A 15,312-nucleotide genomic window follows, 5' to 3' on the forward strand; every position below is an offset into this window, starting at 1 on the left:
TTCAGCCCATGTGTTTAGTAGTATATGATACTTAGTAGTATATGATACTTAACACATGGGCTGAAAAGTTCCGCGGCTAAAAAAAGAAAACACGTTTTTTAGTTCAAAATTAGCTTTATTCATCAACGTAATTTCCATCAAGAACAACGCAATCATTCCAGCGCCGCCATTTTTCTACATTTTTAATTCAAAGAATTCATCTTCAAAACATTTGTCATAAAATGCAAAAATAAATAAAACTTCAGTGCGCACAAAGTATTATTAGCTAAACTGAAAAGTGTACTTATGAAAATTCATTTAATATCAGGGGAGGATATGGGGAATATTTGAGACAGCAGATATTTATAATATTAGATAAATCTAAGCATCTTTTCACCAAAAACCTCTAAACGAAAATTTGTATAAATTGGGCAGATGCCTATGACGTGTTGGATGTTTTCGGGGGATCTAACTGTGCAGGTGGTAGAAAGTGCAATCTTAAAATTTCTCGCACTTAGGTTAAAAAGACTTCCTCTTGCACGAAAAATTAAGCTAATAGCGTAGGCGGAAAAGTTATCACTGAAATATTTAATATCTCTAAGTGCTAAATTAGCATAAAATCGTGTGATTCTGATTTAACAGAGCAGAGTCCAGAAAAGCTGAAGGTTTTTTTTTCTTACAGACGTTAGCGATAAAGATGTTAGCACACATCCGCACATCACTGCAGCTTGGGAGAGCGAAAATTTCCCGACGTCTTGGACGAAAGACATTGTGATCAAGCTGCCAAAAAAAGGTGACCTTCGGGAATGCGGCAATTGGAGAGACATCACGTTACTCCACACTATTTATACAATAGTCGTAACTTTTATTTTGGACATACTTCAATCGGTCGAAATGTCACTATGCGGTGCACAAGCAGGCTTCCATTCCCACCCGAGTTGCGTAGATCAAGCGAACACTCTGAGGATATTTATTGAACAATCTTTAGATTGGAACACCCCACTTTATATGGTGTTCATTGATTGCCAGAAGGCTTTTGATACCATCAAGTGCACTGCAATGTGGTCTTCCCTAGGAAAAAAGGAGTTCCTAAAAAAATTGTGCAAGTTATAAAGGCAGTCTGCTGTACTGCAGAGCTAACAGTTCTCCACAATGGCGTCACAAGCACTCCATTTAGAACAACATCCGGAGTGAAACAGCACTGCCCACTGTCGCCACTTCTTTTCGCGGTCACACTTGACGAAGTGATGCAGTATGTTGAAAAAAGGAGCCAAGGCATCACTTGGACGCTATCCCGCCAACTACACGATCTCGACTATGCTGACGACTTGCAGGTCAAAATAGATTTTCTAGTCAACGCTGCACGAAACGATGGTCTGGAAATAAAGAGCAAGAAAACGGTAGCAATGCGAATCAACAATACAAATTCCAACAATATTGTAATTGAGAGAGAAGCGGAGCAGTATGCTGAAAGTTTCTGTTATCTCGGTAACATAATTTCAACTAATAGTGGAGCTGAAGAAGACGCAGAAAACCATCTGCATAAAGCTAGTTCAGCCTTTGGACGGTTATAACCAATTTGGAAAAATAGACAAAAATCGCAAAAAACTAAAAAAAGAGTATTCAACTCAAGCGTGAAATCCACACTATTATGAGACAGTGAAACGTGGCTGTTGTCGAGAAGCAATACGCAGAAACTACAAAGCTTCACAAATAAATGCCTTCGGATAATATGCAACTATGTTTTTTGACCGAACATTATCCGAAATACGGACTTGTGGCAGATCAACGAGCAAGAACGAATCCAAAAGGTGATGAGTGGTCATAAATGGCGATGGATCGGACATACTCTCAGAAAGGACAGGGAAAGCATTAGCAGAACAGCATTGGAATGGAACCCAAAGGGACACAGACGACCCGGTCGTCCACAAAATACTTGTCCACGAAAAGCTTTGGCTCACCCCCAAATGGCATTTGAATGCTCTTCAAAGATTTTATAGTATTAACGGGAAAGGGCCAACTTCGAGTTTATCCCCCTGTCAACGGATCAGTGTATACCCTCGCTTAGTCCAACCGGAACCTTCTCCACTCATATTCCATCAAGGGAAGAGTGGACGGGGGGCTATACTTGGGGGCAGGGTCTGGTGAACTTATTCACGGATGGATCGAAGATGGAAGGAAAGGTTGGCGGAGGAGTTTTCTGCGAGGAGCTCCCCATCAGACTCAACGCAGCACAGTCATCGTTCTTAGTCCACACAATGTAAACCCACCCTCCTAACCATCCCACCACCACCTCTCCCCGCTCTCTCCCCGCCCTCTCCCCGCATCCCATCGGCCTTCCTCTCTCGCCTCACCTCCTTCATTATGGTACCACAAAGGACGAAACCGTTTTTCCTCGTCCAAGTGTGCCCATTCCTTGGGCAACCATACCAACCTAACCTAAGGGCCGGTAGTGATGCGAAAGGGAAGAGACATGTGCTCAAATTCTGTAATTCGTCTCGTTCGAGTTTCATAGAAGTTTTCTGGCAATTGCATAGTAATACATTCGGACATAGATTATAGAATTAGTGTAAAAAATGTTTGACCAAAATATTTTCCATTTGATAGAATTTATTTTTTTTTGTAATTTTATTTGAAACTAGGTAAGATACACCAAAGTAAAAACACCCATTATATTCAAACATTAATATGTAGATGTGTATGTGTGCAGTTTATTGCACTTGGTAAGCGCAATAATGTTCAATGACTCGAAATTTGTCACATAATTTCGGGCGTCACAGCTGCTTAGCTGTGAAGTTAAACGATGGAAACAGCTGCCACAGTCGAAATTGCGATAATTCGCTCAACTAATTACATAAACAAACAATGAATGTAACGATAAGCAGGAAAACAAGAAAGCAAGAAAGCAAGCGAATATAAGTCTAGCGCGCGAAAAGCAATAAAAACAATGATGGATGTGTAACACAACGTTGAAAGTATTGCTACAGTAAATTAATGATTGTGCATGAGAGATCTGAATTTGTGCTATGGCTTGTAAGCAAAACGGTGATTATTTATTTGCTCTCTTTGTTTTAGCAGAAGTTCTTTATTTGCTGGAAACCATGCACTTAATTAAATCTGCAAAGGGATGAGAGGACGTATACAAATAAGCACTTACTATATTTTTACCGCTATCTAATATTGGACAAATAAACAAACATACATATGTGAATTACTATATATGTATGAATGCATAAACACAAGAATTTACTGAATACAAGATTCGCATCTATTGCATATTTCACGGCGCTCTGTGTTGCTCATTTATCCATTGAAATGACGTTTGATGACGGAAACATTCGAATTTCTATAATGGTGTTGCACAATCACATTTCTAATATCTGTTATGAACTGTTGAGGATGGCCATAACGGAAACTAATGCCGAGCAAAACTAAATGAAAGTCATTAGGATTTACACAAGGCATAATTGCTCATACAGAAGTAAGTTTGTATGCATGCAAATGGGTTTCTGAAATGCCCAACCACAAACCACAAACCCAAATTAACGAAAAGTATTGCATCATAATTTACCAATCAGTAGTTGTAGTGAATAGGAAAGGGTGGGCCATCGGTTGTCTAAGCACAGTATTGAGTCTTCGTGCTACAAAGCGGAGTGCTTAAAAGTGCTGGCCCAATGCAGGCTAGATTTGTTTGCTTGATTTCGAAAATTGTCAAAACTGAATAACACAATACTTAATTATATGAACTGAGACCAAGTGGCAGCTTTGCTTGAAGCGCTTGAAGTAAGGGGAAGTTTCAATTAGCTCAATGTTCTACATTAGCAATAGAATATCGCTTAGACTGGCAGATGGCATTTATCGCATTAGGCGCAATGCCGAACTGGAAGACAGAGTTAAGAAAAAAACTATAATAAGATTTATTAAGTCGCAACGACTTAGATGGCTGGGACATGTGGCTAGAATGCCAAGGGAGCGACCAACGAGAAAGGCACTAAATCTTCACCCAATTGGAGAAAGAAAAAGCGGCCGCCTTAGGAAAAAGTGGCTAGAAGATGTGCGAGCTGATCTTATGAAAATGCGCGTGCAATGTTGGAAAGAAGTGGCTGTAAATCGAGATCGATGCCAAGAAGCTGTGAAGGAAGCAATGGTTCACCAAGGACTGTAACGCTAAGAAGACGGATAAGAAGAAGAACAATAGAACATCTCTGTCTTTCATTTAATTTTATTTGGTTTAGCTTCATTGTGAATTTTATGTCGTAGATAGAGTGAAAGTGAAGCCGAAGACAGAGGTAAAAAGACGTTTCTTTACTGCCAGCTGTTCAGAGCAGTAGTCAAAAAAAAATTTAAACGGCTTCTGTAGTTGCATTGGCGTCACCGGAACATGCAAAACTTACCCCAGTTCTGCCCTGAATGTACTTTTGCACTTACTTCCCATCGACTTTTCCGTTATTTCCATCGCAGCTCAAAGTGCAATCAGGTTAAAGGATATTGGCTTCTGGAGGCAATCTCTCAAGGGGCATGGTAGCATTTTCGGGCAGTTAACACCGTATTTCTCCGCACTTCGGGCAGATCTCTCTATCCGCAATCGAGAGTTGGAGCGTCGTGATAGGACGATCTTTCCAAATAGGCGGGATTGGATCGAGGGGAAAATCTGCACCGAAGCTTGCCCCTCTGTCTTCACTGACGATTCCAAGATGGGATCGGGAGTCGGAGCAGCGGTTTTCTATAAATCAGCCAATTTATCTATGTCCGTTAAACTGTCGACAACTGCTAGTGTTTAAGCAGAAGTCTTTGCGATCCTGCGAGCATGCAAAATGCTTAGGGAACGCGGAAGTGAGGGAGATATTAACATTTTTTCCCATAGTCACGCCGCGATCTAGGCTCTGACGACGCCATGGTACAGAACGAAACTAGTACACTCCTGTAAGAAGGAGATCAAATATCTAGAGTGTGCAGGTAACATTTCTCTAATCTGGGTTCCAAGACATAGGAATATAGAGGGAAATTGTTGATGAGCTTGGCAAGAAGGAGACTGAATTGACTTCAGAGACCTCCTACCCGGGCATCGGCATACCTCTTACAGTTGTTAAAGGGGAACTGCACAAATTATTTCTCAGGAAAGCGCCGAAAAGATAGAGCTCCATTTCTTCATGTGCTATTTCGTAAACCCTTTGGCCCCAGAAAGTCCTTTGGACTCCTTCAATTTCCATACTCGTAGCTGTGTTTACCGGTCACTGGACCATCGGCATACACGCGGGAAAGCTAGGGTTACCAGTTACCCCACATTGCAGAAGCTGTGGAGACCTTTCAGAGAAGGAGACTGTTGAGCACTTTCTCTGTAAATGTCCGGCTTTGGCACCTAGACGACTAAGGTCACTGGGTGCTTCTTCCTTCGATAGCCTGGGTCAGTGCGCCCACCTAAATCTCATCAATCTTCTCCATTATATCAACAGCTGTGGCTGTTGGAGGTCTCATAATGATATCAGAACGGCGCTTTAGTGCTACTTGAGGAGTGCCAGACTGGCACTTTAACCATTTCCCCTACCTACTTACCTATAGTTGGAGTAGTAGAACTTGGAATCGGCTGGAGCGCTACTTGCAAAATTATTTATGTGCTCGAATTTTAGCAGGTAGACGAGTGATAAGGCGGAAGCAACAAAGATTTGAAACTCTTGAAAATACAGGCTAGCGACACTAGAAGAAATGCTTGGTCTGTAAAAATAATGCAGGAATTTCGAGGGGTGCCTTTTATATGTCGGGATTTGGCAACCCTGGTGTTGCAATCTTGCAACTGACAGCTGTATCGCCAAGTTTGACATTTTTTGGCCTTTACGTACTCAGAACGTTTTGAAATACCAGCGCTATTTGTGTTGTTTACAGTAACTTAAAAGATTCATCTCGGCCCAAAAATGGAATTAAATCGTGAACATTTTCGTGCGATTATTTTTTACAACTTTCGACGTGGATTAACTCAGCAACATTGCATGGATGAACTTAATTCATTTTTTGGCAATGAAGCTCCATCAAGGACCAGTGTTTATCGATGATATGGTGAATTCAATCGTGGTCGTAGTTCACTCTAAGATGAATTTCGTGAAGGTCGTCCAAAATCAGTTGTTGTTCCGAAAACCATTGATTCTGTGCGCGAACTGATATTGCAAGATCGTCATGTGACCTATCGTGAGATTGAGACAATCTTAGGCATTAGTGGGACCAGCATACATTCAATATTGCATAAACATTTGACTGTCAAACAAATTTGTTCGCGTTGGATCCCACACAATTTGTCAATCGCTCAAAAAAAGGCTCGTGTCGATTGGTCGAAGGAAATGCTCAAAAAATACGATCGCGGGGCTTCGAAACACGTCTATGAGATCGTGACAGGTCATGAATCATGGATTTACGCGTATGAGCCCGAAAGTAAACAGCAGTCGACTGTATGGGTGTTTCAAGATGAGCCAAATCCAACAAAAGTTGTTCGCGCACGAAGCACTTCCAAGCAAATGGTCGCCTGTTTTTTCGGAAAACCTGGACATGTCGCAACCGTACCACTAGAACAACGCAGAATAGTAAATTCTGAGTGGTACACAACCATTTGTTTTCCAGTTGTCTTCCAAGAAAGACAAACAACTGCATTTTTGAGCACCCAAAACATCGAATTAATGGGTCATCCGCCGTATAGTCCTGACTTGGCACCGAATGACTTCTTTTTATTCCCGTACGTAAAAAACAAACTGAGAGGTCAACGTTTTTCGACACCTGAAGAAGCGGTTGCGGCATTCTGAATGCATGTTTTGGACGTACCTCATTCAGAGTGGCAAAAGTGCTTCGACAATTGGTTCAAACGCATGCAAAAGGGTATAGATCTTCATGGAGAATATTTTGAAAAACAATAAAGTGATTTTCGATGATTAAAATTTGTTTTTGCTCTCTAATCCCGACATATAAAAGGCACCCCTCGTAGTGCAGCTATTAACTACTCCAAATATATAAAAATGAAAAAGGTTCAAAACCACTGTGATAGCCATCTTATCTTGTACATTTTTACTATTATTAGGTTAGGGGAGTGCATAGCCTTTTTACCGAAGACTTTTATTTAAACAAAAAACAATAATTATATGAATAAGTTAATCAAGTATATACTCGCCGTTGCTGTTTGCAACCTCTTCCCACCTCTCGACCAATTTGTTGATGCCGTTCCGCCACAAACCGCCTGGCCGGTTGTCAAAGCAGTTGTTGAGCCAGTATTTAAGGATCTCTTTATTATATGGTCATATGGTCTTACAGGGAGCGGAAAAGGTGCTAATCGGTCAATTGCGCTCCTATCGACTTCCATATTCTTGAGAAATCATGCATAAAAAATCATATCCACACTAAAGGCATAAATTATTAAGGGGTTACATCTAGTTAGAAGCCCTGAAAAATGAGGTTTTTAAAAAAAATTTCCTGAGAAAACTTCTGAATTAATTGTTTTAAGCCTTTGTACACATATTATGGTAACTTTGAATAATATTTAAAAAAAATTTTATTTGCAAGAATAACAGTTTTTATAGCTGCTACAGCAGATTTCCAGGAACCCCTCCAAAAAAAGACGTTTTACGGTGACCACTATTTCTCCGAAGTGGATTATCTCAAATGAAAAAACCAAACGGATTTGATTAAAGTATTGTATATTCTTGTAATTAATCGAAGGAATAAGCAAAAAAAAATTTATTGACAAAATGGCGGCTTCTCAAAAAAAAAAAATTTATTTTTTGGAATAGTTTTGGCCTTAAATTGTGTATAAACAAAAAAATGTTTCTCGGTTTTAAAAAAGCTTCGATTAAGTACTAGAAAATATAGTTCAGAAGCCGGTGTAAAAATTTCAGACTAACCGGTTTAGCCGTTTCCGAGAAATCGTGGTCACCGACTTTCAAAACACAGTTTTGAGAAAAACAAGGTTAAAGTTTTAAAAGCTAATTTAAAGTGCTCTGACGCGTCGTTATATTTATGCGTATAACTTCAAAAATAATCTTCGGAATGACTTGAAATTTTCATAGTGTTTACTTAAATATATGTACATTACAAAAATGAAATAAAAAAAAAATCGATTTTTTGAAAATTCTAACTAGATGTAACCCCTTAAAGAAAAGTTTTGAAAAGAAACCAACAGCTGGTCTACCCTTTACTATCCTTAATGACAGTCTTGCCACTTGCATTCCTAGCATTCGAATGCACATACGCAGTAATTCACTTATGGTTGCAAATGCTGACTTTGATCAAGTGGAAGGAAATTAAATTTGCCCATATCTTGAGGAGAATATACATAATTAGGTAGCATGAAGATGTCTAATCGAATCACAATTTTCAACTAAACGATTACTTGGTAGCCGTCGCCTTTCATACTGAATAAGCTATGAGATCGACGGTCCGCAATTATTTGAGATGGTTTAGAATTTTGTTAAAGATGATTTAAATAATTTCCAAAGCAAGATATCTGGTGTCTCTCTAAAGCCGAGTTTAAATTTAGCAGCATAGTTTAATGCTGGTGTTGGCCGTAAGGCGTAGTTTATTCCCGAAGAAAAACAAGGCTTAGAGATCTTGGAAATGGGAATTAGCGCATTTTGCGGTCAAAGTAAAAATACGATTTGAAAGAAAGTTATAGGTGCGTCATTGTAGAAATTTTTTCGCTACACCAGCGGATATTGCGGACTTAAATATCACAAATCTGGTGAAATTCTCAAATCCTCTAAGCCCTGGATTCTGTCTGGTTCTTCCCTCTTTCCTGTTCCCCTCCGCCTGTATGGTATCACTACGGACAAAGTGGGCCCTTGTCCAAGTGGGCCCTTCGAGAGGGTAGCCATTTAACCTACTTATCTACCATTGTTGAAATATAGCTGGCACTATGCCATCGGAAATTTCTTCGAAAAGAGCCACGAGCACCATCAATTACATGGAGTTTAAACTCTCGAATTCCCTCATATTTCCAGCTCCAAAAATTTTTTTTTAAATTTAATTCGTGGTATTTTATATTTATTTATTGTTATTTCTTATATTTTTACGAAAATCATCGAAAATATGTATCTTATTATTTTTTTTATCAAATGCGACAGCCAAACAGTGGTTCCCATGATTCGGCTTTTGATATATGGATGCAGAATATCAGGTATTTTTTCCTTGTTCACTCCTCTCGGGAGTATATGGCCTGGACAAGACTGAGTCTAGCGTTGGTTCCGTTAATCTATTTTAATTTTTGACAGGGTAGGTGATTAGCCTGCCGCTACCAGTCCTTAATAATAGGAAACCCCCTGTCGTTGCTTAGGAACAACACCTTCTTACTGCTTGGAGCGGCATCGGTGTTTCACATTTTTCTGCCAGAAGATCGCACAGACGGTTGAGGACTTCGCTAAATTTGGTGTGTCTGCGCTATTACCGCGATTGCCCGCTTCCTCTTGTTGGCGCCACTGATGCAATGTGTAACTGTGTGTTTTTCTTTGTTTTAGCAGCCACAATGCAAATAATGCGCTGACTATTGTGCGGCCGCCGTAGCCGAATGGGTTGGTGCGTGATTACTGTTCGGAGTTCACAGAGAGAACGTTGGTTCGAATCTCGGTGAAACACCAAAATTAAGAAAAACAATTTTCTATTAGCGGTCACCCCTCGGCAGGCAATGGCAAACCTCCGAGTGTATTTCTGCTATGAAAAAGCTCCTCATAAAAATATGTGCCGCTTGGAGTCGGCTTGAAACTGTAGGTCCCTCCATTTGTGGATCAACATCAAGATGCACACCACAAATAAGAGGAGGAGCTCGGCCAAACACCCAAAAGGGGTAGGTAGTGCGGAGGTAAAAATGGAAAGGATAAGTCCCTGGGGTTGTGGAATGAGATTTTTTTTCAGGCATACTCAGTCTAAAATGTTGATAAAATGATGGAAAACTTGATATTGAGCATGGAAGTGAGCACTTATTCCATTGCTTAGGGACTGAAGATTAGCCAGAAAATCATTTGGAACCATTTGAATAAAGCTGGTCTTAAGAAAAAGTTCGCTGTATAAGTGCCACACAAGTTAACGCAAAATAGGTAGGCACCTCGTTTCTTTGCTGAAACATAGGAAGAAAAAAGTGGTTTGCCTGTGTCGGACCAAACTATCGCGAATTCCGGTTTAAAGACTCCTAATGAGCCAAACAATCTATTCAGAACTCTATTATGGACAACTATGAACAGATTCAAGCAGGCGATTAGTTAAAAGAGTCCAGAATATGTGAATAGGAATTGTGTAATGTTCATTTAGGCATCTTGAACGAGATATTCTATCGTACCCGCTGTATAGTTCGTTTACTGACTATTTACGGTTTTGCTAACCGCTACTGCGTCTGAAATTCATCAGATGGGCAATATCTGAACTTGCTATATCCGCATATGTAACGAGAAAGTGAGAGCCAAGATGCTTTAACCTTAGCTCCGTAAGGACGGGCTAGTTGAGCGGAAGGTTCGAAAATGATTTCCGCTCATCATCCAAGCAGTTGCTGCAAAAAGCGTCAGAAGGATCTCGCCATATCAAGAGTTGGTGTTCTTTCCCAGTGGTCACTGAGTAGTCGCGAATCCCGTAAGAAAACCAACACACGGATCCTTTGCCTAGCAGGGCTATTCACTCAGCAGTTACCTGCTATGTCCTTACGATCTGCTACCCACAAGGATTTAAACTCAAAGTATTTGGATGCGGTGAAAAGGGTTAGTCAAGCATTCCCCGATTTTGAGTGGCCCATATTCGAACCTAGTGCTCTAATAGCCGCTTCGCTGTCGGCGTAAATGTTTACTTGGCTTACACAAGTCAACTGCTTCTTTGATCGCAACTGTCTCCGCTTGAAACGCAATACAGTGGTCCGGTAGTTTGAAATCGAGTTTGATGGAAATCTTCTTGCACAACACTTCTCCCCAAATCCTTCCGTCCAACTTCGAATCAGCCGCAAACAGATTCAGCAGAAAGCAGTGCTGCACCCCGCCCACTCTTCGCTTGTGGGAATGTAAATAAAGAATGACAGCTCGGTCCGAATACTCTCGCGCCCTTGCATATTTTAGTATAGGAGTTTTGAATTTCCTAGTGCTGTGCAATTGTGCTAGACATAGAGAAACACCGTCACATTCTATACTTCCAAATAATAATAACTAGCGATTAGCGCTCCACTTCCAATTGCATGAATATGCACACTCGTGTATACAAAAGACTGTACATATGTAAGGACTTTCGTCTTTGCGTATATTTTTCATATTATTTCGGACTTGGCATCCTCTTATACCAGCAGTGGCAATGAGTATAAAGGGTGACCAGATTGGAGGTACTTCTTCCAATAGTGTTTTTTTGACTAATCACGCGTGACTACTGGTAAACTAAATACATTTTTTTTTTCAGTATTCATTGACATTTCATCATGGAAAGGCTTGCGCCTCAACAACGTATACGAATTGTACAATTTTATTACGAAAATCGACACTCTGTGAAAAGTGTTCATGGGCGCTACGGCCAACTTTTGGTGTTGAGCGATGATACTCATTTTTGGTTTAATGGCTATATCAATAAACAAAATTGCGACATTTGGGCTAAAGAGCAATCCAACCTATTCAATCATTACATCCATTGAAAATAACCATTTGGTGCGACCTATGGGCTGGAGCAATCATTACTTCCAAGACGAGACTGGCGCCAATTTAACAGTGAATGGCGAACGCTAACGCGCCACAGCATTTTGATGTCGGAACTTAAAGCCGTAATCTCCACTACATTTGGTTCCATGGTTCCAACAATACGGCGCTACTTGCCGTATAGCCCGTGAAACAATGGATTTACTTCGTCGTAATTTCGGTGAGGAATTTATCTCTCATCTCGGAGCGATGGCTTGGCCCTTTAGATCGTGTGATACCACACCGTTGGACTTTTATTTGTGGAGGTATGTAAAGTCTAAATGCTTTGGGGATAAACCAGCTTGTATTGAGGCATCGAAACCCAACATTACTAAAGTTATTCACGAGATATCGACCGAAATCTTCCAGCGAGTAATTCAAAATTGGTGTTTACGGATGGCCGAATTACGGCGCAGTTGCGGCCGACATTTGAAAGGGATAATCTTTAAAAAATAAATGTCATGACGGGCTCTACACAAAAATAATAAATATTGCCCAACAATTTGAATTTTTGTTATTTTATTTCAATTTAAAATCGGACACCTCTAAATTGATCACCCTTTACAATAACAATAAATTATTAACGTAGGCAGAATGGGCGTACTCTGATAAAGAGATGAGGCAATCCAGAAGGGCGTGCGCATTAAAGCATTAATACTACGAGTGAATTTATCGTGCACTGCGGCTCCAAATATTATTTACTGGAATCCACTACTTTGATTAAAGCCAGTGATAATAACCTAGATTGCCTGTATGACTGCTTGACTATCAGAGACGCGGACTACTAGGCAACGTATCGAGTGGAGCTCCTATGGCTTTGTAACGCATATCGATTCACTATGTGCCCGTTTATTTATAAGCCCGATGAGAATTGAAAATATGAGGAAGGCTAACGAAAGGTGTGATAAGCTATCATTTATCAAAAGCGGATTGAAGTTCGCAACTCAGGAAATAAATAGAAGGAATCTTGCTTGAAGCGTGCTGAGCTGAGTCAATAGAATAGAAAGGCGGACATGAAATAATAAGTAAATAACGCAACTTGTCATTAAGCATTGCATACTTGTAGGCGTACATGTAGGTGTATGCGTAGGCGTAGTGTGTGCCAAGCAGCAGCAGCATAACTCACTTAAATATTAATAAAAAGCAAAGACAAACAATCGCAATAACACGAAAGTTCGGCAAAACAAAATCGTCAATCGGACAATCGGCAATCAGCAATGAATTGCTGGCACACAAGCACACCTCACCTACGTGAACAAAGTTGAAGACGTTTGATATGTCTGGCCATGCCACTCGTACCCATTTATTGCCAAACTATGCCACTATTGACACTTTGCCGCTAAAAGCCGATCAGGTGGCGCCTAAAAAGCCGCTTGTGTAAAGTTTTCAAAATAAACAAATACCGGCTGTCTGCCAAACGGCCAGCGTTGGCAAGGAGCTGCGAAGGGCAAGAAGCAGCGCAAAGTACCGATACATAGTGAGAGTCACCGAGCTAATTGACGATTTTGCTCACAAAAGCTGCTGATAGGATAAGCTTTTCGTTAAAAATATAGGTAGTGCGTTGGAAAAAGTTCCAATACCACGCATGTCCTGACGACGCTACGAACAACTGCATTGGCATTTGTGTGTGTGTGTGTTGCCGCGTAAGCATAGCAAGCGCGCTCGTGTATGTGTATAAATACAGTACATCGACAGCTTTCGATTTCAGTTCGTGTTGCTGCTTCGAACTGGTCGGTTGAAGGCGCAGAAATCGAAAAGTGCAAAGTGTAATGTGTCAAGTGTTAATAAATAAAATATAAAAGAAAAGTTATTTGCAAATTAATGCAAAGCAAAAAGGAAATGCATATACATACCATACATAGCAACGGTTCGGCTCGCTAATGGGAAAGTGAAATCGATGTGTGTGTGCGAGCGCAAAGTCGGCGGAAAGAAAATATATTTCGTAGTGTGAACAAGGAAATGTACAATGAAAAAAATAGGAATTCGTTTGCTTTGAAGTGGGTGAAAAATTTCAACGATTCCATTTCTTTTACATTCGTTTTGATTTTTGTCTATTTCAACTAAGAACTAAAAAACGAATTGCAGTAACAACAAAAACGCCAATAAGGCAACACATATTAGAATACTCGTATATGTATTTACACTCGCATACATAAATACAAACTTCATAAGCACTTTTGTACAACGCAAAACAAAAGAAAATCTACAATTCAAGTGTGAATTGTGCTCAGAAATCGTTTGCAACAGAAGTGGATTTTCCCTTTGTTTCTTGTTTCAAGCGTTTCTACGTCACAACGTGTTTTCGTTTTTCTTATGTGTGTGTGTATGTGTATATGCATTGCATATGCACAAGAATGAATGCGCGGTGGGTGGGTGGATGTTGCAGAGGAAGTGTAAAAGTGTATGCGAGTGTGTGCGCCAATGTTCGTTATTATTCTAGAGATGGACTTATGCGTGCGTGTGTGCCTTAAATTGCACCACACACAAAGGAATTTCAACAATCAATGTAGGCATTTTCTTAAACACGCGCGTTAAACATTTAGAGCACACTTTTAGGCGCTGAAGCATGTTCGTGCGTAAAATTGTTTATTTTCATTATTTTCAAATGCACGCGATTTTCTATAGTCAAACAAAATAAAAATCATTTCCATATAATTTTTGTGTTGCAACATTGAAACTCTTGAAGAGGCAGTGAAAGGCAGTAATCAGCTGCGTGGCATGCAAATATTAAAAGTCAGTGTGTTGCTAACATTTCTATTTGAAAATACACCAAAATCAAGAAAAGGGCGTAGATTGTAAAGCAAATCTTCACAGGAGACCAAGCAGTTTTTTGATGGCAAGTGGGGTGCGAGCAGTTTACACCCGTTGCGAAATTATAGAAGCACCACAGATTGATATGTTTTTCCTATTTATTTAAGTATGAGTATGTTTCACTCTTAAGATTTTTTTGATAAAAAACACAGTTCGTTCTATAGCAAAGACCATAGGTTAGGTTAGGTATATCTGGCTGATTTGAATAGGTCACACATAACCCACAAGGGTCTGTCGTGTTGCCAGTGTTGTTGGAGTCGTGTTAAACATAGTTGGTGAAACATTTCTTGGCGAGTTTTAATAATCATTTTCAACTTTGGTCAGCAATATTCTGCAGAGATGAAAAGTATACTGATACCAGGCAGTTGTAACGAGAGCTGCTTAGAGCAGGGCACTGGCAAAAGAGGTGTTCTAACGTACCCTTTTCTTCTTCGCATAAATTACATGCGTCGTTTTAGCTGCGTGATATGGAGTGAGGCAATGCCCCGTCTGCACTCCAACCAATACATTGCTTTCCTTTCTAGGGAGTGATAGAATAAAGTTGGTTGTTTTCGTGTTGCCAGTTCGTAGCTTTATTTTGGCAATCCCGTGGGACGAAGGACCCTAAAAATTCGACACATTTTTATCAAAATTGTTTAGCTAAAACTTAATCAGTATGAAAAAAGCAGATTTTGAGTATGCAGTTTTATGGGTTATTTCATATTTTATACTTATTAGCGGCTTATATGCTCCACGTCCATGTGAATAATTCTTAATGGTTCCAGCACAATGTTGCAACATACCATGCAACTGGTGTTTATGGGCTTTGAGTTCTTTGGGTTCTCCATAAGATGCAGTCGGGGTTGACATAACCACACACATTAAA

The 15,312-nt window shown here is 40.1% G+C and overlaps 1 protein-coding gene across 3 annotated transcripts in view; it reads left to right on the forward strand.

Moving 5' to 3' along the window:
- The first annotated feature begins 13,362 nt into the window (after positions 1 to 13,362).
- LOC129245123 (locomotion-related protein Hikaru genki) overlaps positions 13,363 to 15,312 on the forward strand; it is a 57,152-nt gene continuing 55,202 nt past the window's right edge. For all 3 annotated transcript variants that reach the window (XM_054883122.1, XM_054883123.1, XM_054883124.1), the window contains exon 1: positions 13,363 to 13,633. The gene's annotated coding sequence lies outside the window, so the exon portion shown is untranslated. The remainder of the gene's footprint in view (positions 13,634 to 15,312) is intronic.

Source organism: Anastrepha obliqua, chromosome 4, assembly GCF_027943255.1.
Source record: "Anastrepha obliqua isolate idAnaObli1 chromosome 4, idAnaObli1_1.0, whole genome shotgun sequence".
Taxonomy (NCBI): domain Eukaryota; kingdom Metazoa; phylum Arthropoda; class Insecta; order Diptera; family Tephritidae; genus Anastrepha; species Anastrepha obliqua.